Raw genomic sequence first — 21724 nt, forward strand, 5'->3', positions numbered from 1 at the left:
CAGGCGAACCTTTTGCCCATTTAAAAAATTGTTTTTCCTTTTGCTGCTGTTGAGTTGGAGGTTTTCTTATGTATTTTTAGATATTAATCCCTTGTCAGATACGTGATTTGCAAATATCTTCTCCCGTTTTATAGGTTATCTTTTCACTTTCTTGCTAATGTCTTTGATGCACCAAAATGTTTTAATTTTGATGAAGCTCAATTTTTCTGTTTTTTTCTTTTGTTGCCTGTGCTTTCAGTGTCATATCCAAAAAATAATTGTTAAAGTCAATGTTACGAGCTTTTCACCTATCTTTCTTTCAAGAGTTTATGCTTTTAATTTGTATGTTTAGGTCTTAGATCCATTTTGAGTAATTTTGTATATGATGTGAGGTGTGGATCCAACATGTGTGGATATCCAGTTTTCTCAGCACCACTTGTTGAAAAGACTATCCCTTCCAAGTTAAATTATCATAGCACTTATGTCAAAAATAGATGGAATTAAAGGAGACCACGATGGCAGAGTTAGGAAGATATGGAGGTTACCTTCTCCAACAAATGCATCAAAAATACATCTATATGTGGAACAGGTCTCATGGAAAGCTAACTGGGAAATGGAAGAACTCCTAGACGACCAAAGTTGCAAGGAAGATGTCCATATAACCAGGTGGGACAAGAAGCAAAGGCATTGGGTCAGAACCTGCGCCTCTGGGAGTGATCTGTAAGGAGCAGTAGGTCCACGTGGGTGGACCTTCACCCTGGGGAGCATGTTGACTCAAAATATGGCCAACCCCTGGGATCCCCTGGGGTCCTGCAGGGAGGGGACAAGCCCCCTTGCCTGCTGGAAAATCCACTGAGACAGATAGAAGGGCTGGAGAAGCCTAAACTCTACTCCTGAGGAATACGTGCATGCTGGCTTGATACAGGGTGGGCAGAGCCATGTACCGGTGGCTGCTGCCTCACTGCACTTCCCGATCCAAAGGGGTGAACACCCCAGCGCCACTCAGTCCACATCATAGCCTGGCATAAGATCAGGGCAAATAGTCTAGCAATGCAGAGACAGACCAGGCTGCCAGTGCTGTGATCTGGGCAGAACCACAGAGACATCTGTCACCATGTGCACTGGGCAGTGGGTCTAGCTAGGCAGACATTGTCAGCATACACACTGGGTGGTGCCACATGAATGCATAGAGGCTAAGCACTGAATTTCAGGCCGATTGGCCTTGGAGAAAAACATAATGGTGGTTTCTTTCCCAGTGAGAATGTCCTAGCTCCACCCACTCCACACCATAACTTAGCACTATAGCTGGGGCAGACAGGTCCTGGGAGAAGTCTGCCATGGAGACAGCCCAGATCTCAGATGGAGCACAACCACCTCATTTCATGCAGCTACAATGTCCCAACATCCAGCCTCAGTCTGATCCACACCACAACCTTGTACTAGATGTGGGATGAACACAACTGAAAGAGGAACACAAACTTGTGATGCTTCTGAACAGAACCATGGATGTCTGCACAGGTGGTGCATAGGCTAGCTGTGACCACACAGGCCTCATTTGCTTTAGCAATCACAAACTTTGGGACAGGCCATGCACTCAAGGGCAATAAAGCCTGATCAAAACCGAACCTCAGGGCTTCTACTCCAATTGAGAAGCAGATCCCACCACCAACAGGGCAGTGACAGCCACAGAGCAAAGAGAAAGGACTGCCTCACATCCAGCACAGGCTTTAGACCGTATGGCACCAATCACACTCCCTATCAAGGGGATAATGACCAATGTACTCTGAGGAAAGACATGGCTGTCAGCCATACCCAAACCAGCTCTCACATCAAAAATATTGGAACACACAGTCTACACAGGGACACTTCCACATAAAAACACCCCTTCAAGATCACAGTAGACAACTGTTTCCTAGATTCACAGAGACAGAGAAAGTTAAGTAAAATGAAAAGGCAGAGTTATTACTCACAATTAAAAGAATAAGAAAAATCCCATGAAAGAACAAATATTGGAACAGACCTCAGCATCTTCAAGGCCCTAAGCTCAACAAGGAGGTGTTGAGAATGCTAAATGAATTAAGAAATATTATCAATGGAAACACAAATCATGGTACTAAGGAACTAGAAACTACGAAGATGAACGAATCAAAAGGAGACAATTCAATTCTCAACAGATTTGCAAAAACCGAAAAGAAAGGAACTCAATCATACTACAAAAGAAAAACATCAAATCACAAAACGAAAAAACAAAAAGAAGAAAAAATGAACACAAGACAACTATAAAGATGACTGGAACAACGTTTAAGGTGGCAATAAGTGTGTATCTGTCAATAATTACTTTAAATGTAATTGGGCTAAATACTCCAATCAAAAGACACAAGGCAGACTGGATTAAAAAAAAAAAAGAACCTAAAATTTGCTGCCTACAGGTGACTCAATTCAGGGCTATAGACACACACAGATTGACTGTGAAGGGGTGGGAAAACATATTTCATGCAAATGGAAATGACATAAAAATGGGGGTAGAAATACTCACATCAGACAAAATAGACTTTAAAACAAAGTCCATAAAGAAAGACAAAGAAGGGCTTTCCTTCTGCCGCAAACCCTTGCACCCTTCCTTTCCAACCCATCTGAGCAGAATGGCTCCCACAAGGAAGGGTGATGAGAAGGGCCAGTCCACCATGGTGACCAGAGGATACATGATCAACATTCACAAGTGCATCCATGGAGTAGGTTTCAATTAGCATGTGCCTTGGACACTCAAGGAAGTCCAGAAATTTGCCATGAAGGAGATGGGGACTCCAGATATATGCATTGACACCAGACTCAAGAAAGCTCTCTGGGCCAAAGGAATAAGTAATGTCCCATGGTGTATCTGTGTGCAGTTGCCCAGAAAATGTAATGAAGATGAAGATTCACCAAACAAGCTCTATACATTGGTTATCTATGTACCTGATACTACTCAAAAAAAAAAAAATCTACAGTTAATGTGGATGAGAACTAACCGCTGATTTTCTATAAAGTTCTGGAACTGCTAAGAAAAAAACAAAAAACAAAAAACGCAAAGATGAAGGACATTATATAATAATAAAGAAATCAAGACAAGAAGAGGATATTACACTCATTGACATATATGCATCCAATTTAGGAGCACCTAAATATATAAAACAAATATTAACAGACATGAAGGGAGAAATGGACAATAATACAATAATAATAGAAGACTTTAACAATCCATTAAGATCAATTGACATCTTATACACAGAAAATCAATAAGACAACAGAGGTCCTACATGACACAATACTCCTTAATTGATATCTACAGAACACCAAATCCAAATACACAGTCTTTTCAAGAGCACATGAAAAATGCTCTAGGATAGACAACATATGTGGTCACAAAAGAAGCCTCAACAAATTCAAGAGGAAAGAAATCATATTAAGCATCTTTTCTGACCACAATGGTGTGAGACTCAAAATCAACCACAGAAAGAAAAGCAGGGAAAGAACAAATACATGGAAACTACAGCCTGCTACAAAACCCCTCAATGGGTCAATGATGAAATCAAAGAAGAAATCATAAAATAACTCAAAAGATGACAATGAAAACACAACCTTACAAAATCTATGGGATGCAGCAAAAGCAATTCTAAGAGGGAAGTTCATATAGGCCTTCCCCAACAAATAAGAAAAATCTCAAACAATCTAACCTACCACCTGAAAGACTTAGAAAAAGAACAACCCAGTCATCCCACTCCTGGGCATATATCCAGAAGGAACCCTACTTCAGAATGACACCTGCACCCCAATGTTCATAGCAGCACTATTTACAATAGCCAAGACTTAGAAACAGCCTAAATGTCCATCAATAGATGACTGGATAAAGAAGATGTGGTCTATTTATACAGTGGAATATTACTCAGCCATAAAAACTGACAACATAACGCCATTTGCAGCAACATGGGTGTCCCTGGAGAATGTCATTCTAAGTGAAGTCAGCCAGAAAGAGAAGGAAAAATACCATATGAGATCGCTCATATGTGGAATCTAAAAAAACTAAACAAATAAACAAACAAAGCATAAATACAAAACAGAAATAGACTCATAGACATAGAATACAAACTTGTGGTTGCCAAGGGGGTGGGGGGTGGGAAGGGACAGACTGGGATTTCAAAATGTAGAATAGATAAACAAGATTATACTGTGTAGCACAGGGAAATATATACAAGATCTTATGGTAGCTCACAGAGAAAAAAATGTGACAATGAATATATGCATGTTCATGTATAACTGAAAAATTGGGCTCTACACTGGAATTTGACACAACATTGTCAAATTGTTGTAAATCAATAAAAAATGTTTTAAGAAAAAGAAAAAGAAAAAGAAGAACAAACACAAAGCCCCAAATCAGCCAAAAGAAGGACAAAATAAAGATTAGAGAGAAAATAAGTAAAATAAAGACTAAAAAACAATTTTAAAAAATGAATGAAAACAAAGGCTGGTTTTTCAAAATGATGAACAAAAACAACAAACCTCTAGCCAAACTCACTAAGAAGAAAAGAGAGAGGACCCAAATAAACAAAATAAGAAATGAAAGAGGAGAAATAACAACTGATACCACAGAAATACAAAAAAAAAAAATCATGAGAATACTATGAACAACTATATGGCAACAAATTGAACAACCTAGAAGAAACAGACTAGGTTCTAGAAAAATATAGCCTGCCAAAACTGAGTCAAGAAGAATCATTTAATTTGAACAGACCAATTGTAGAAGTGAAATTGAATTTGTGAATTAACCCCCTCCCCCCGTAAAACTCCCTGCAAACAAAAGTTCAGGACCAGACAACCTCTCTGGGGAATTCTACCAAACATGCAAAGAATTTATGCTTGTCCTGCTCAAACTATTCCAAAAAATTGAAGAGGAGGGGACATTCCCAGATTTATTCTGTGAAGCCACCATCGCCATGATACCAAAACCAGACAAAAATACTACCAAAAAAACAACAGGCCATATCTTTGTTGAATATAGATACAGAAATCGTCAACAAAATATTAGCCAATGGAATCTATCAATACATAAAAAGGATCATACACCGTGATCAAGTTGGTTTCATTCCAGGAAGCATAAAGATATTTCAAAATACCCAAAATCAATGTGATACACCACATTAACAAAAGTAAATACAAAAAAAAAAATACATGATCATCGCAACAGGGGCAGAAAAAGCATTTGATAAAATTCAACATCCGTTCATGACAAAAAATCTCACTGAAGTGGGTATAAAGGGAACATATCGCCACATAATAAAAGCCAGTTATGACAAACCCAGAGCCAACATAATACTCAAGGGTGAAAAATGGAAAGCCTTCCCGCTAAATTCAGGAATGATACAAGGGTAACCACTCTCACCACTTCTTTTCAACATAGTATTGGAGATTCTGGACACAGCACTAAGACAAGAAAAAGAAAGAAAATGTATACAAGTTGGAAGGGAAGCAGTGAAATTATCACTATTTGCAGATGACATGATACTCCATATAGAGAAACTTAAAGTCTCCACACAAAAAACTATTAGAACTAATACATGAATTCAGCAAGGTATCAGGATACAAGATTAATATACAGAAACCTGTTGCATTTCTCTACAGTAACAATGAAACACCAGAAAGAGAAAGTAAAAAAAAAAAATCCCCTTTGAAATCGTGTCACAAAAAATAAAAATGTAGGAATAAACGTATATGCTTAAAACTATAAAATGTTGATAAAGGAAATTGAAGGTAATTCAAAGCAATGGAAAGATACCCCATGCATTTGGATGGGAAGAATTAATACTGTTTAAATGACAATACTGCCCAAAGTAATCTACAGATTTAATGCAATTCCAGTCAATATACCCATTATGTTTTTCACAGAACTAGAACAAATCATTCTGAAATTTATATAGAACCACAAAGACCTAGAGTTGCCAAAGAAATCCTGAGGAAAAAGAATAAAGGTGGAGGCATAACCCTTCCAAACTTCACACTATACCACAAAGCTCTAGTAATCAAAACAGTTTCATACTGGCACACACACACACAAAAGACATATAGATCAATGGAACAGAATGGAGAGGCCAGAAATAAACCCATACACCTATGACCAATTAATCTATGATAAAGCAGGCAGGAATATACAATGGAGAAAAGATAGTCAATTTCTTCAACAAGTCGTGTTGGGAAAGCTGGACAGCTATGTGTAAATCACATACACAGAAATAAACTCAAACTGGTTTAAAGGCCTGAGTATAAGACATGACACCATAAAACTCCTGGAGGAGAACATTGGAAAAACATTCTTGGGCATAAGTAAATCATAGCAACATTTTTTCATATCAGTCCCTCAAGGCAAAATAAATAAAAGCAAAGATAAATGAATGGAATCTAATCAAACTTAAAAACTTTTGCACCATATAGGAAACCATAAACAAAATGAAAAACAACCCAGCAATCCCCTGGGCACACATCCGGAAGGAACCATAATTCAAAAAGACTCCTGCACCCCAATGTTCATAGCAGCACTATTTACAATAGCCAAGGCATGGAAACAACCTAAATGTCCATCAACAGATGACTGGATAAAGAAGAAGTGGTATATTTATACAATGGAATACTATTAAACCATAAAAATGACAACATAATACCATTTGCAGCAACATGGATGGCCCTGGAGAATGTCATTCTAAGTGAAGTCAGCCAGAAAGAGAAAGAAAAATACCATATGAGATCGCTTATATGTGAAGTCTTAAAAAAAAAAAAGATGACAAATGAACTTAAATATAAAACAGAAACAGACTTACAGACATAGAATACAAACTTGTGGTTGCCAGGAGATGGGGAGTGGGTGGGAAGGGACAGACTGGGAGTTTGAGATTTGTAGATACTGACTGGTATATATAGAATAGATAAACAAGTTTATACTGTATAGCTCAAGGAAATATATTCAAGATCTTGTAGTAGTTCATGGTGAAAAAGAATATGAAAATGAATATATGTACATTCATGTATGACTGAAAAATTGTGCTATACACCGGAAATTGACACAGCATTGTAAACTGATTATAACTCAATAAAAAAAATCCCATTGGCATGGTTGTTAATATAAAAAAAAGAAAAAACAACCTATAGAATGGCAGAAAATACTTGCAAATGATGCAACTGACAAGGAGTTAATATCAAAAATATAAAAATGTAACATACAACTCAATATCAAAAAAAAAACCCAAACAACCCAATCAAAAAATGGGCAGAAGATGTAAGTAGGTGTTTTTCCAAAGAACACATAGAGATGGCCAACAGGCACATGAAAAGATGCTCACTATCAATAATTATTAGAGAAATGCAAATTGAAACCACAATGGGGTAGCACCTCATGGGGTTCAGCATGACTATCATCAAAAAGTCTACAAATAAGAAATGTTGGAGAGGATATGGAGAAAAGATAACCTTCTTACACAGCTGTTAGGAATGCAAATTGGTGCAGCTTCTTTGGAAAACAGTGTGGAGGTTCCTTAAAGTGCTAAAAATAGAGTTACTGTATGACCCAGCAATTCCACTCCTGGGTATACATCCAGAAAAGAGGGAAGCTAATTAAAAAATGTGCATGGACCCCACTGTTCATAGCAGCACTATTTACAATAGCCAAGACGTAGAAACAACCCAAGTGCCTGTCAACAGATGGTTGGTTTAAGAAAATATGCTATATATACAATGGGATATTAGTTAGTCATAAAAAAGAATGAAATAAGCCATTTGTAGCCACATGCGTGGACCTACAGGACATTGTATTTAGTGAAGACAGAAAAAGACAAATGCTGTATGATATCACTTACATGTGGAATCTAAAAACTAATACAAATGAATCTACATGCAAAACAGAAACAGATTCACAGACATAAAAAACAAACTTATGTTTACCAATGGGGAAAGTTGGGGGATGGATAAATGAGTATGGCATTGGCAAAGTACTGTACATAAAATAGATGAGCAACGAGGATTTACTGTACAGCACAGGGAATTATATTCAACACTCTGTAATAACCTATAATGAAAAATAATCAGAAGAACATATATAACTGAATCACTTTGCTGTACACTGGAAACCAACACAATACTGTAAATCAACTACACTTCAACATATAGAGATGTATGTGAGGGTTTCTGGACTCTATTTTCTATTCCATTGGTCTGTATGTCTGCCTGTATGCTAGTACCACACCTTTTTGATTACTGTATCTTTGTAGTTAGTTTTGAAATAAGGATATGTGACCTCTCCAGCTTGATACTTTATTTTTGAGACTGTTTTGCTTGTATAATTATTGTTCCTTGAGATTCCAAATGAAATTTAGGATGGATTCTTCTATTTCTGTAGAAAATGGCTTGGGATTTTGATGGGGACTTTACTCAATCTGTAGATTGCTTTGGTAGTATTGATATTTTAGTAATATTAAGATCTCCAATGTGAATGTGGGATGTCTTTCCATTTATATCTTAATTTTTTTCAGTGTTGTTTTATAGTTTTCAGTGCTCACATGTTTTGCCTTTTTGGATGAATTTCTTTCTAAATATTTTTTCTTTTGGATGCAAATATCAATAGAATTGATTTCTCAATTTCTCTTTGTATTATTCATTGTTAGTATATGTAAATGCAACTGACTTTTTTTTTTTAACTTCTTGATTGAGTATGATCAACTTAAAAATGCTGCACGTGTCTGATGTATACAACTTGATTAGCTTGGAAATAAGATACACTTGTGAAGCCATTACCACAATCAAGGCCATAAACTTACGTATGACCTTCTAAAGTCTCCTCTCACTCCATTCATTTATTAATTTTAGTATTTATTTATCTATTTATTTATTCATTATATATTTTTCTTTTGTGATAAGAGCACTTACCATGAGATCTACTTTCTTAGCAAATTAAGTATACCATATGTCATTGTTAACGTAGGCCTTATGTTGTATAGTAGATCTCCAGAACTTACTTAATGTGCATAACTGACACTTTATACCATTTGTCCAACCAACACCTCTTTACTTTCCCCACTTCCTAGCCCCTCATAACCACCATTCTATGCTCTGGTTCTAAATTTGACCATTTTAAATTCCTCATAAAAGTAGGATAATGCAGTATTGTGTCATTCTGTGTCTGGGTTATTCCACTTAGCGTGTTGTCCTCCAGGTACATCCGAATTGTCCCAAATGGCAGGATTTGTGGCTTTTTAAAGGCTGACTAATATTTCATTGTATTTATATGCCACGTTTTCTTTGCCCATTCATCCATCGACAGACATTTAGTATATGTCCATATTACGATTATGGTGAGTAATGTTGCAAAGAACATGGGAGTACACACATCTCTTTGAGATTCTGACTTCAGTACTTTTGGATATATACCCAGAAGTGGGATTACTGAATCACATGGTATTTCTACATTTAGTTTTTTGAAGAACTGGCATAGATTTTGCATAGTGGCTGTATTAATGTGCACTCCCAGCAACAGCGTACAAGGCATCCCATTTCCCAACATCCTGCCAACACTTGCTGTCTTTTGTTTTTGGGTAATAGCCATACTAATAGGTGAGAAGTGATATCTCACTGATTTTTTTGTTTGCATTTTCTTGATGATTAGTGATGGTGAACATCTTTTCATACACCTGTTTGTATAAAGGAAGACTTCTGCATGCCTTCTTTTGAATAATGTTTATTGACGTCCTTTGCCCATTTGTTAATGGTTCCTTTTGGATTTTGGATGTTAACCTTTTATTGGACGTATGGTTTGCAAGTATTTCTCCCATCCCGTAGGTCGTTTTACATTTTGTTGACCGTTTCTTTTGCTATGCAGCAGCCTTTTAGTTTGATATATTTGTATTTGTCTATTCTTTCGATGTCATATCCAATAAATCATCCCCAAGTCCAATGTTCTTATGTTTTCTTCTATGAGTTTTATGGTTACAGGTTTTATGTTTATGTCTTCAATCCACTTTAAGTAGTTTTTGTGTATAATTTGGGATAAGGATGCAGCTTCATTCTTCTGCATGTTTATATCCTGTTCTCCCATCACTGTTTATTTAAGAGACTATCCTTTCCCAATTTTTTATTCTTGATATACTTTTTGAAGATCAGTTGACTGTACATGCATGGACTTACTTCTGAGCTCTCTGCCATGTTCCAATGTTTTATATGTTTCTTTTAATGCCAGTGCCATAGCTTTGTATAATATATTTTGAAATCAGGAAGTGTAATGCCTCCAGCTTTTTTCTTGCGTAAAAGTTCATTGGACATACAGGGTGTTTCATGGTTCCAAATGAATTCTAGGATTATTTTTTCTATTTCTGCAAAGAATGCCATAGGGGTTTTGATAAGGATTGCACTGAAACTGTAGATCACTTTGGGTAGTATGGATATTTTAGCAATATTAATTCTTTAAATCCATGAACATGGGATGCCCTTCCAATTATTTATGTCTTTAATTTCTTTCATCAATGTTAAAACAATGTTAAAATGTACAAAATTTTCACCTCCTTGGTTAAGTTTATTCCTAAGTATTTTACTTTTTGATGCTATTGCAAATAAAATTGTTTTCTTACTTTCCTTTCTGAATAGATTTTGTGTGGGTATAGAATTGCAACTTTATTGTATTAATTTGTTATATTACACTGATAGATTTTCATATGTTGAACCATCCTTGCATTCTACGAATAAACTCACTTGGTCATGGTGTGTAATCCTTTGTTTCTGTGTTCTGTTTTTTAGTATTTTGTTGAGGATTTTTGTATCAATATAGGATGTATATTTTGTGTCAATAAAGGTTATTGATCTGCAGTTTTCTTGTGGTGTTTTTGTCAGGCTTTAGTATTGGGCTAATGTTGACCTCATAAAATCAGAGGTATTTTTTAACTTTTTGTATGAGTTACAGAAGGATTGGAGTTACTTTAACTAACACTTTAAATGTTTGGTAAAGTGTATGAATATGTAGCTAGTCCATGGTTTTTTGGGGGGAGTATTTTTTGATGCCTAATTCAATGTCTTTACTTGTAGATCTCTTCAGGTTTTCTGATTCTTCATTATTCAGTTATGGATGATAGTATGTTTCCAGGGATTTTTTTTTACTTAGGCTTTCCAATTTGTTGGTGTACAACTGTTCTAGTATTCTCTTAAAATTCTTTTTGTTTCTGCAAAATCAGTAGTACTGTCCCCACTTTTATTTCTGAATTTAATTTTTTTAATGTATGCTTTTATTTTTTATAGAGTGGTATTTATTTATTTAGGGTTTTTTTTTTTTTTGGTAAGGGGAGGTAATTAGGTTTATTTATTTATATTTAGAGGAGGTACTGGGGATTGAACTCAGGACTTCATGCCTGCTAAGCAAGTCCTCTTCCACTTGAGCTATACTCTCCCCCCTTTTATTTCTGATTTTAGTAATTTGAGTCTTGTTTCCTTTTTTCTTAGTGAGTTTAATTAAATGTTTAATTGTGTTGATCATTCCAAGAATCAATTTTTATTTCATTAAAATTTCTCTATCTATTCTCTATTTTTTTATTTGCTCTTATCTTTGCTATTTCCTTCCTTTTTCTAGCTTTGAGTTTTGTGTGCTCTTCATTTTGTTGTTGTTCCTTAAGACATACAGTCAGATTATTAATTTGAGATCTTTCTTTTTCTTTAACATAGATACTTATTTAAGTATGGTATAAAATTCCATCTTAGCCCTGACTTTGCTGCATAAGTTGTTGTGTTTATTTTTTAATTTTTATCAAGGTGTTTTCTAACTCCTCTTGTGATTTATTGTTTAATCTGTTGGTTTAAGAGTGTGTTGTTTAATTTCCACATATTTGTGAATTTTCCATTTTCCTTCCATTTTTGGCGTCTAGTTGGATTCCGTTGTGATCATAAAAGTAACTCTGGAGATTAAAGATGATTTCAATTTTTAAAATTTATTAAGGCTTTTTTTTTGGTGGCCTAACATATGGTCTGTTCTGAACAACGTTCCATGTGCACTTGAGGAGATTGTGTATTCTGCTGTTACTGAATGGAGTGTTCTGTATGTGTCTTCGTGGACTACTATATTGGTACACAAGGGATGTTGCAGTCATCAAGCCATCAGCCACTGCAGCTGCCCTTGATTTTTCAACATGAGGGGATTCAGAATGAAGAAAAGCAGGATACGGGCCCTAGATAATTGAGGTGCATATCAAAGGAATGATTTCAGTGAGCCGAGACTCTTGCATCTTCCCATATATAGAGAAGTGGTAAATTAACTAACTCAAGATGTCTGACTTTTCTTTAATTAACAGTAATCTTCTGATGTTCTGACTACCTGATTTTTATTGTGAAAACTCTTACATATCTTTGTTTCTCCCCTAGCTCTTTGGAGCAGTCCCTCAAAGCTATCTGAGAGGCTGTGGGGCTCAAGTCCTCAGAAAGTCCGCCATATAAAATATAATTCTCAACTTTTAGGTTGTGGTGTTTTTTCAGTCAGCAGTTTTGGCGACCATCACAAAGGGACCCAGAGCAGACTTCTCTCCCTTGCCTGAACTCTATGGGGATCCAGAGCCTGATACCAGCAGAGGCCTTTTGGGCCCATCTGCCTCCTCAGTGAGCCCAGATCAATTTGGGTGAGTCTCTCCTGGTCCTCATACAACCCATTATTGCCTGATGATCTTAAGTTTTATTCAGGGGTGTTAAAAATTTCTCTCCGTAGGACTAGATTATCCTTGAAACTTGATTTGGGTTATCCTCAGTTGAAAGACACTGAGCAGATTTTGCTCAGTTTAGACACTGAGTGGGCTATCCTCAGTTAAAAGACTGTGAATTCTTTGCTCAGTTGAAAGACACTAAGTAGGGATGAGCTGTGTTTTTCCTTGAATTGGCTATTTTAAGTAGGGTTTATCAAAATAAATGTGAATATATCTCATGAGAGCTTTCAGCTCCAAAGAAGGGACATCTCCTCCTGGTCAATAATGGCTTTCTTGGGCAACTGAGGAGCTTGCAAGAGTGATGGAGGGAGGTCCACATACCATGCAGACTTCCCTATAGGAAAACCCACTCATTTTAATTATCTTGACAAACCAACCTTGGAATGGGAACAAAGCTTTCAAAACAAAAGAGAGAGAAATGATAGATTGCCTCCAGCTATACCCCAGCCAGGTTTATGTAGGTACAAAACTTAACACTTACAAGTACGTACTTAATTGTGAATTAAAGAAAACCTTGCCCTGAAAAATGACTAAGATGGGGGCTCTTCGACTGTATACAGAGCAGTTAAGTTAGAAAAAGTTGGCTTGATAAAACATCTTTTCAGAATTCTGACCTTAAAGAAACAAAAGCCCTTCTGGGGGTGGGGGGACTTGCATTTCTCTTCCTGTGCCTTTGAGATGCAAATGCTCTCCCTGACCTTCTACACGGTTTGTGTGTGTACATTGTGCATGTGTTTTGAGCACTTGGTCTGTGCCGTCCAGAAGATACATGTATGGTATACATTTGGCAGCCAATCAAATACTTTGGGATACTGACTAATCTTTGGTCTGACTGTACCAACTCAGGGGCTTTTTGCCGTCTTAATCTTTGTCTTGTCCGACAGCACAATAAAGGTCTTCAGTTTCTGAGACAATTCTTGGGAGTAAACGTTCTGGATCCTCTTTAGGCAGCATCCTTCACACTCCCTTGTGGGGAAGCCCCTTGCATCTTATTTGTTCGAGTCAGAATTAAGGTATATCTCATTAGTGGCCAGATTATGAATCCTTTTAGATTGGAGAAACTTCTAAAGTGGTAAATAGTTTAGAGCGCTTTCATTATAAACAGCTGTTTTATTGGCACCTATGAAAAACAAATTGAAAGGTGGAAATTGTGTACATATATCGCAGTTAAGTTAACCTAAGAGCTCCCTTAATTTAAAACAAAGAAACAAAATTGGTTTGGGGAAGCCTTGTTTATGGCCTCTGCTTCCCTTCAATAAGTCTTAAGGATGCTAAAAAAAATTAGAATGTTAATATGCTAATTGGGTCGATTCACAAGGAAATAAGAAAAATCTGAAGAGAACGTCTAGCGACTTTCCCCCAGCAAGGTGGAAATTTTAAAGGGACTCATTCCAAAAGGATAAAGAAATCTCTAGATGGTTATTAAGAAATGGGAAAAATAAAAAGACGTTATTGGGATTAAAACAAACAGTTTTGATACAACACTACTTAAGGTTGGATGGATCAAAGGGACCACCCCCCCCACCCTGGTCCCAATACTGAAGGGCCCAAGACAAGTCTGCCATATATGTATATATATATATATATGTATATTTTAAAGGCTGATTAGAAAATTACACTGAGATATCTGAGCAACAATTACTTGGGGTGACAGGCCAATTAATCAAGTTAAAAGATTTACAAAAGGGCCTGAGTCCCTTGGCTCAAACCCTCACTGGGGACCCCAGAACCTTTTTTACCAAGTAGATAAAATGGTTGGGGGATTGAAAAATAAGGAAAGCTTTTAGGACTCCTTGTAAGACCAAGATGTGGTGATTGGGTCCAACATTAAAGGTATAAATGTTGATAGAATTGAGATGAAAGTTTATAAAAAATGGTATATTTAAATGGGCTTTATATAAGATGGTTATGTTGTGGGAGATTCAGTTCTTCCCTCGTGCAGGAAGGAATTCAAGAGCAGAGCTTGGTAAAATGAAAGCAAGTTTATTTAGAGAGGTTCTCACTACTCCATAGACAGAATGTGGTCCATCTCAGAAAGGTGAGAGGGAGAGAGACAGAGAGGTGTGGGGTGTTTAAAGTAACACCTTTTATGGTCATCCTAGGAACCACCATGGCGCCTGTGGGTGTGCCATGAGGCTCAAGGTCAACTGGAAGTCGAATCTCCCGCCATCTTGGTTCTAACCAGTTTGCCCTCAATGGCTGTGTCATTCCTTCAATGGTGGTGCCCTGCCCCCATCCCTCCCACTTCAGTTATATTTTGGGATAGACATGTTTCAATAGGGAATGTTTCCCTTGCTTGATATTATAAGACAGGGACTATGAGTCTGCCCCTCAGGAAATATTAATTAAACATACTAAAGGAAGCCAGTAGGGTTAGCTGAGCCCATAATATATAAAGACTGAGAGCAATATTCAGGGGCTAATAAAAATAATAGTAGACATTTTGCTCTGGGTCTAAGCTGTGCACTCAGAAAAGGGGCTTTTGTTGAATGCCTTATACAAGCTTTTGAAGGCATGATAAATTAAACTCTAAAGTTTTAGAACATAGAACTCTTGATTTTCAGCTTAGCTGGAGAGCTTCTCACTGATATTAAAAAAGAAGCATATTAAAGAAAGTATAGTTGGACAAATGAATCTTTGGACGTCACTCAGGTGACAGACCAGTTCTTTGGGAAATTAAAAGCGACTGTCTTTGTCTTGCAAATCTTTTTACAAATCAGAAATGTTAATACAACTCACAATGACCTGAGACAGAGCCTCATTTGCTCAATCAAGTAAAACCTAAAGCTAAACGGGAAGAAAAAGGGAAAGGGGGCCCTTGAAAAGGCCCCCTCACCCAAAACCTCACAGTTTCCTTAAGGTTTGACCAAGAACAGATACAAATCATTAAGAATCTTTTCTACAAACGGTAAAGTCTTAGCAAGCAAATTTAATTTATTCCAACTGTTGTTTATAAACTAGTAAGTTTATTTTATAATATCTGATTCATAAATAAGTTTTTAGAGTGAAGGTATGAGAGCTCTAGTTTTGCCTGTTTATATGTCTGCGTAAACACATTATATGTATAGTATGTCTCCACCTCCAGAGAATTCTATCAAAATTAAAATGATAAAATAGCTCTATTTACTTGCCTTAAAAGTCAGCACTTACAAATTAAATATTTCTGAAAAGGAAACTGGCTAGAATGAATATCAGGTTCACATGATTTGGAAATATTCCATATTAAATTAATATCTGCCATTAAAGCTAGCATATGCTTGCTGACTTAATCAATATGGATGTGTTTTTTATTTCTCTTACTGTACCTAGATTTACTGAAGGTCAGTAAGTTCATGTTATTTCTATTGCAGAGTTCAACAAGAAAAAGAAAACTTGGTAAGGTATGGTTTTCGTAAGTTGTAAAATAAAAGTAAATGAGATAAGAGTTTTTAGGTGAAATCTTTCAGAAATAATTATGTTTTTGGTTATGTCTATCTAAAATAGATTCTCCAGGTTTTGGCTAACTTGAGTTTTGTGAGGTTAAGTTAAATGATGGGAATGATTGACTACCCCAGCTCATTTCAAATAAGACAAAATATTGAAACAATAATTGCTAAACAGGTCTAAATTAAACCACTTTTGTCTTCTTATGAGATGAAAAATATCTTTTTCTTTTTCATCTCATAAAGATATGTGGGGTTTATTAAGCACATGTCTTATACTACATTTAAAAAAAGAAATTATACCATGAGAAGCTGTATGTTTTTAGAGGTTATGGAATATTCCGAAGTTTGCCAATCAGAAAGTGGTGGGATGATAAACAGTCCACAATTACTTGCTGCTTGTTGGTTTTTGCGAGAGATAGAGATTTATAAGGATTAAAATTATAATATGTAGTTAAAGCTACTAAAAATAAGAGAAAGATTTTGTTATACAGGGAAAGCAGATATGTGTTTCCAACAAAAGAAAGTATAAGATGGAAATGCACGTTGTTAAGGGGAAAGAGTAATTTCGTCCTAGAGCTGATCATTTCTGGATTTAAAAAACAAAATTGGGATCAACTAATATGGATACACAGAGTTGTGGTAGATTTTGTTTAAAAAAAGGAGTTTTATGCATGATCAGGCTGGGATTAGATTAAATTTAATTAGATAAATGGGTTTTGTTATTAAACATAGGCTGGTACAGGACTGGATTTGATTTCTCTCTGTTAAGAGAAAAAAGTTTCCTTGGAATACTGCTTTTGATAACAGATTAAGTGAATTCCTTTGCCTTTAAGTGATCTGTATCTGCTTTTTGAAATCTTTTGTCACTTTGGTTAAGTAAATAATTGTTGTTTCACTGTGATCTATGATCCTGTTTGATCAAGTGTTTTAAAACTTTTTTCTTGATATTTTTGACAAACTTCCCAAGTAATAAATTCTAGCTAAACTTCTTTTAACCTCCAGCTAACTCTGGGGTGCTTCAAAGTAAACCCCGAGACATCTCAGAGAGGGATATTAAACTAACTAGACTTATCTGGCTTACTAAATTACTTGAGAAGCATTGCCAAGTGACTGGAGATAAATCTTCCTCCATATAAATATTGGAATTTCTATAAATGTGATATGTCCTGGTATAATGTTATCAGTCATAATTCTAGTTATGTTAAAATGTTATGTATCACATTAATGTTCAAGTTTCTTGACAACTGCATTGCAATCAGATCTGTAACCATGCCGCTTTAAGAGTTTTGCTGTTTATAGATAATCATTGTTTTGCTCTGATGCTTTTATAAAATGAAGATCTTCAAGAAGATTCACAAAAAGGACTTTTTTTTTTTGGCAAATATAAGTTTCTTATAACTTTGAGATCATACCACTGAACTGGGGAAGAAATTACAAAACTTTAATGGAAAACTGGACAACTTCACCCAGATCAACAGGAATTAATTACATGGGACTAAATGAACTGATAAGTATGACTTACAATTTTATGACTTTTTCCTGAAATATACTGGACTTTAATCTTTGCTTTCCAGAAAAACTTTTCCTCTTATGCTATGACTTACAATAGGTTGATAAAGTATAACTTTGTAAACAAACATAAAGATAAAACAAAGATATTTGTCTCTACTTGATCCCTCGAGAATTTGGCTTCTCCAGCTGACTCCCCTGTGGACTCGATGGTTGATTGTGACCAGATTACAGCTAGTTATTATACTTAACCACTGCTTTAATTTTTATCTTAATTTATGCTTTGAGTCTCTCTCTGCTGAACTATGACCTTATTAACATATCTAGCTATGTTACATGTCCTGTCTAAATTATAAGACCGTATTACCCAGTGTGTAACCAGGACTCTGTGATGGCCAAATGTCTTGAGGCAACTGAGCAACATATATAACTGCATAGGATAATTGTATTTGTGCAACTCTACATATGGGAAGATGCAAGGGAAAACATTTCCTGGCTCATCACAGACTAGCGAAACAGGCGATCCAGAGAATTTTAGATTATCAAGAGAGCCTGATCCAAAAATTAACACATTGATTGGCCTGTCAACAGAATCTCCACCTGATCTAGGACTGAGCCTTCCTATCAACCATGGGACAAAAAAAGTCATAAAATGCCTCCCAAACATCGCTTGAATTTATGAAGGGGCACCGTGGATGAAAAATATCGCCTGCCATATCAGGAAACCAATGATGTTGCAGGCATCAAGCCATCAGCCACTGCAGCTGCCCCCGACTTGGCACCCTGAGGGGACGCAGGATGGAGAGAAGCGGATACTGGCCCCAGATGGCACAGGTGCGCATCACAGGAGCGATGTCCTTGAGCCCAGCCTCTTGCATCTTCCCATACAGAGAAAAGTGCTAAATTCATCGACTTGAGATATCTGGTTTGTCTTCAATGAACTGTAATCTTTTGATGTTCTATCTGGTTTTTGTTGCAAAAACGCTTCCCTTACCTCTTTGGAGCAGTTCCTCAGAGCCATTTGAGAGGCTGTCTTCCGTGCTTAAGTCCTCAGAAAGTCTGAATAAAACACAGTTCTCAACTTTTAGGTTGTGGTTTTTTTCAGTCAACGTCTATTAGGTACAACTGATCTGTAATATTGCTGAGGGGCTCTATTTTCTTATTGATCTGGCTTTCTTATCTATTATTGAAAGTGGTTATTGAAGTCGTCAATTATTATTATGGAACCGTGTTTCCCTTTAATTCTGTGAATGTTTGCTTCATGTTTCGGTCCTCTTTTTGGTGGATATATGTTTATAGTTGTTATGTCGTGTTTAATAAATAATGTCTTCTTCTCTTGTAAGTCTTTGAACTTAAGTCTGTTTTGTCTGCATTAGTATATCCTACCCAGCTTTCCTTTGGTTAATGTTTACATGGAATATCTCTGTCCATTTTCATTTTCAATCTTTTTTCTATCTTTAGATCTAAAGTGAGTCACTTGTAGACTGTATTAACTTGGATCATTTTTCTAATCCATTCTGCCTATCTCTGCCTTTTGATCAGACAGTTTAATCCATCTACATTTAAAGTAACTGTTCCTAAGGAGGAACTTACTATTTTACTACTTAAAAAAAAGTCTTATAGTTTTTTTGGTCTCTCTTATTGCCTTCTTTTCTGTTCAGCAGATTTTTAAAAATTTCAATGGCAGGTTTTAATTCCCTTCTTATATACAGTTTTCTGTATATTCTAAAGATGTTTTCTTTGCGGTTATCATGGGGGTGACATATAACATCCTCAAGTTATAACATAATCTAATATGCATAATACCAACTTAACTTCAAATGCATATAAAACCTTTACTCCCATACAGTTCTGTTTTGCCTTCATGTTATTAATATCACAGATTACACCTTTATACGTTGAGTCCAATAACAGATTTATAATTGATATTATTTTAATGCGTTTGTTTTTTAAGTCCTGTTGAAAATAAAAAGTGTAGTAGCTACGAAAATTTAAAGAATACTAGTTTTTATATTTGCCCATGTCTTTCTCTGTCAGATCTTTACAACTTCATACTGTTATGAATTATTGCCTGGCATTTCAAACTGAAGGACCTCCTTTACTGTTTCTCACAGGTCAGGTAGCATCCAAACAAGGTCTGTTCGGCTCTCTCCAGTGCAAGGTGATGGGGATGTGGGGACTGGGAAACAGAAGGCTCCCTGCTCAAGACCAAAGCCACTGGCACACTGGGGGAGGAGTGGGGCGACGGCAAATAAAGATGCCACAAAACTTTCTTGTCATTTTAAAGATGGCTTTTTCTTGCTGGAATTTTTGCTTGGTTGCTGTAAACCTTTGACTTTTTCAAAACCCCTACAAAATTAGTTCAGACAGCTTCTGGTTGCTTTCTTCATATTTCTGTGGGGAAAGGAGAGCTTGGAACCTCCTAGTCTGCCATTTTGCCGAAACAGTTCTTTTTAAAATTAATTATTTTATTTTTGGTGGGGGGGAGATAATTAGGTTTATTTTATTTTCTTTTCTTTTAGAGGAACCACTGGGGATTGAATCCAGGACCCTGTGCAAGCTAAGCATGCACTCAACCACTTGAACTATATATACCCTCCCCCGCAAAAGTTTTTTTTTTTTTAACGTATCAAACTGGCAATGATAAAAAAATAAATTGTAACATTTATTGAGAGGTTTTTGAAACTGGCAGTATCATCAGTGTTGGTGACCGTGCTGGAACAGCAATCCTTGTGTGTTTGTGCGTGTTTATGTAAATTATTATATTCGTATCACATTTATGCCTAATAATAGCGTTGATTAAAACATATGATGGTCCGTCATGCAGTGAATTGCTACATACCTAGTAAAATTCATATTGGAAGAATAACTTCATTGCACTGATATTATTCATTATTTCAAAATATATTTTAAAACCAACAGCTTATTTTTAAAAAGTATCTGCCCTCCCCCACTCCAGTGGCAATCATTACTGTCTTGAGTCAGCCCATTCAGCAGTTGCCCACCCCTCAAACTCTTCTTTAACTCTGGTCCTCTGGGATTTACACCTATTTTGGATCTCACATGCCCCCATACTTACCAGCTGACGTTTACAGAGCATTATCATCTGGACTCAAGGCAGCAATTGTGAGATTCCATTTTACTGAAAGAAACAAGGAGGCTGAAAACGTTGAATGGACTCTCCAGAAGTTAAGAGACTGTTTACCAGGAAATGTATTAATCCCTCCATAAATATTAACTCCTATTAACTCAGGTCTCCTGGAGAGGAAGGAACCTTTATTATCTCCATTTTTCAGCTGAAGAAACTGTAGCTCTGGGAAGGTTCTATCTTGCCCAAGGTTCCGGAGAGGATTATTGGTAGGGGCCAGACTTCAACCCAGGTATTCCGGCTCCCAGCCAAGGCTTTCAGTCACAGCTTTGCTGTCCCTTGTTTTTATTCGTAGTGAAAATGATAAAATGATGATTGTTCATATAGTGAAATATAACACAGAGGGCCAGACTGGGATTTCAAAATGTAGAATAGATAAACAAGATTACACTGTATATAGCACAGGGAAATATATACAAGATCTTGTGGTAACTCATAGGGGAAGAAAAATGTGACAATATATGTATGTTCATGTACAACTGAAAACTTGTGCTCTACACTGGAATTTGACACAACATTGTAAAATGACTATAACTCAATTAAGAAATGTTAAAAAAAAAAAACAGATGTGATCAACAAAGGCTTTCATTGTCCAGCGCTTTTTATGAAATGTTTTCACTCATAAGAGCTCTTTTATCTCTGAAAAGTCATTTGGCCGAGACAGGAACGGACACTCGAGTACTCCGCGCTTGATGGGGTAAAACCCACTGCAGGAATTCTTTATTGTTGGTAAATAAAACAATGTGAAAAAACAATCAAAGTGCCCCACAGTCCTCAGGGCTGCGCGACGTGGCTCCCGCGGAGCAGCACACCAGCCGAGAAACAGCGAAGTTACTGCTTTGCTTGGTACTGACAACGCCTTGCACTCCGGAGCTCAAGGAAAGGCTTTTCTTAAGAAAACGGAAAACAGACCGCGGGGA

At 36.5% G+C, this 21724-nt stretch overlaps 1 pseudogene; it reads left to right on the forward strand.

Moving 5' to 3' along the window:
• Nucleotides 1–2621: 2621 nt before the first annotated feature.
• On the forward strand, nucleotides 2622–2986 carry LOC140691702 (large ribosomal subunit protein eL31-like; annotated as a pseudogene).
• The last annotated feature ends 18738 nt before the right edge of the window (nucleotides 2987–21724 follow it).

Source organism: Vicugna pacos, chromosome 36, assembly GCF_048564905.1.
Source record: "Vicugna pacos chromosome 36, VicPac4, whole genome shotgun sequence".
Classification (NCBI taxonomy): Eukaryota; Metazoa; Chordata; class Mammalia; order Artiodactyla; family Camelidae; genus Vicugna; species Vicugna pacos.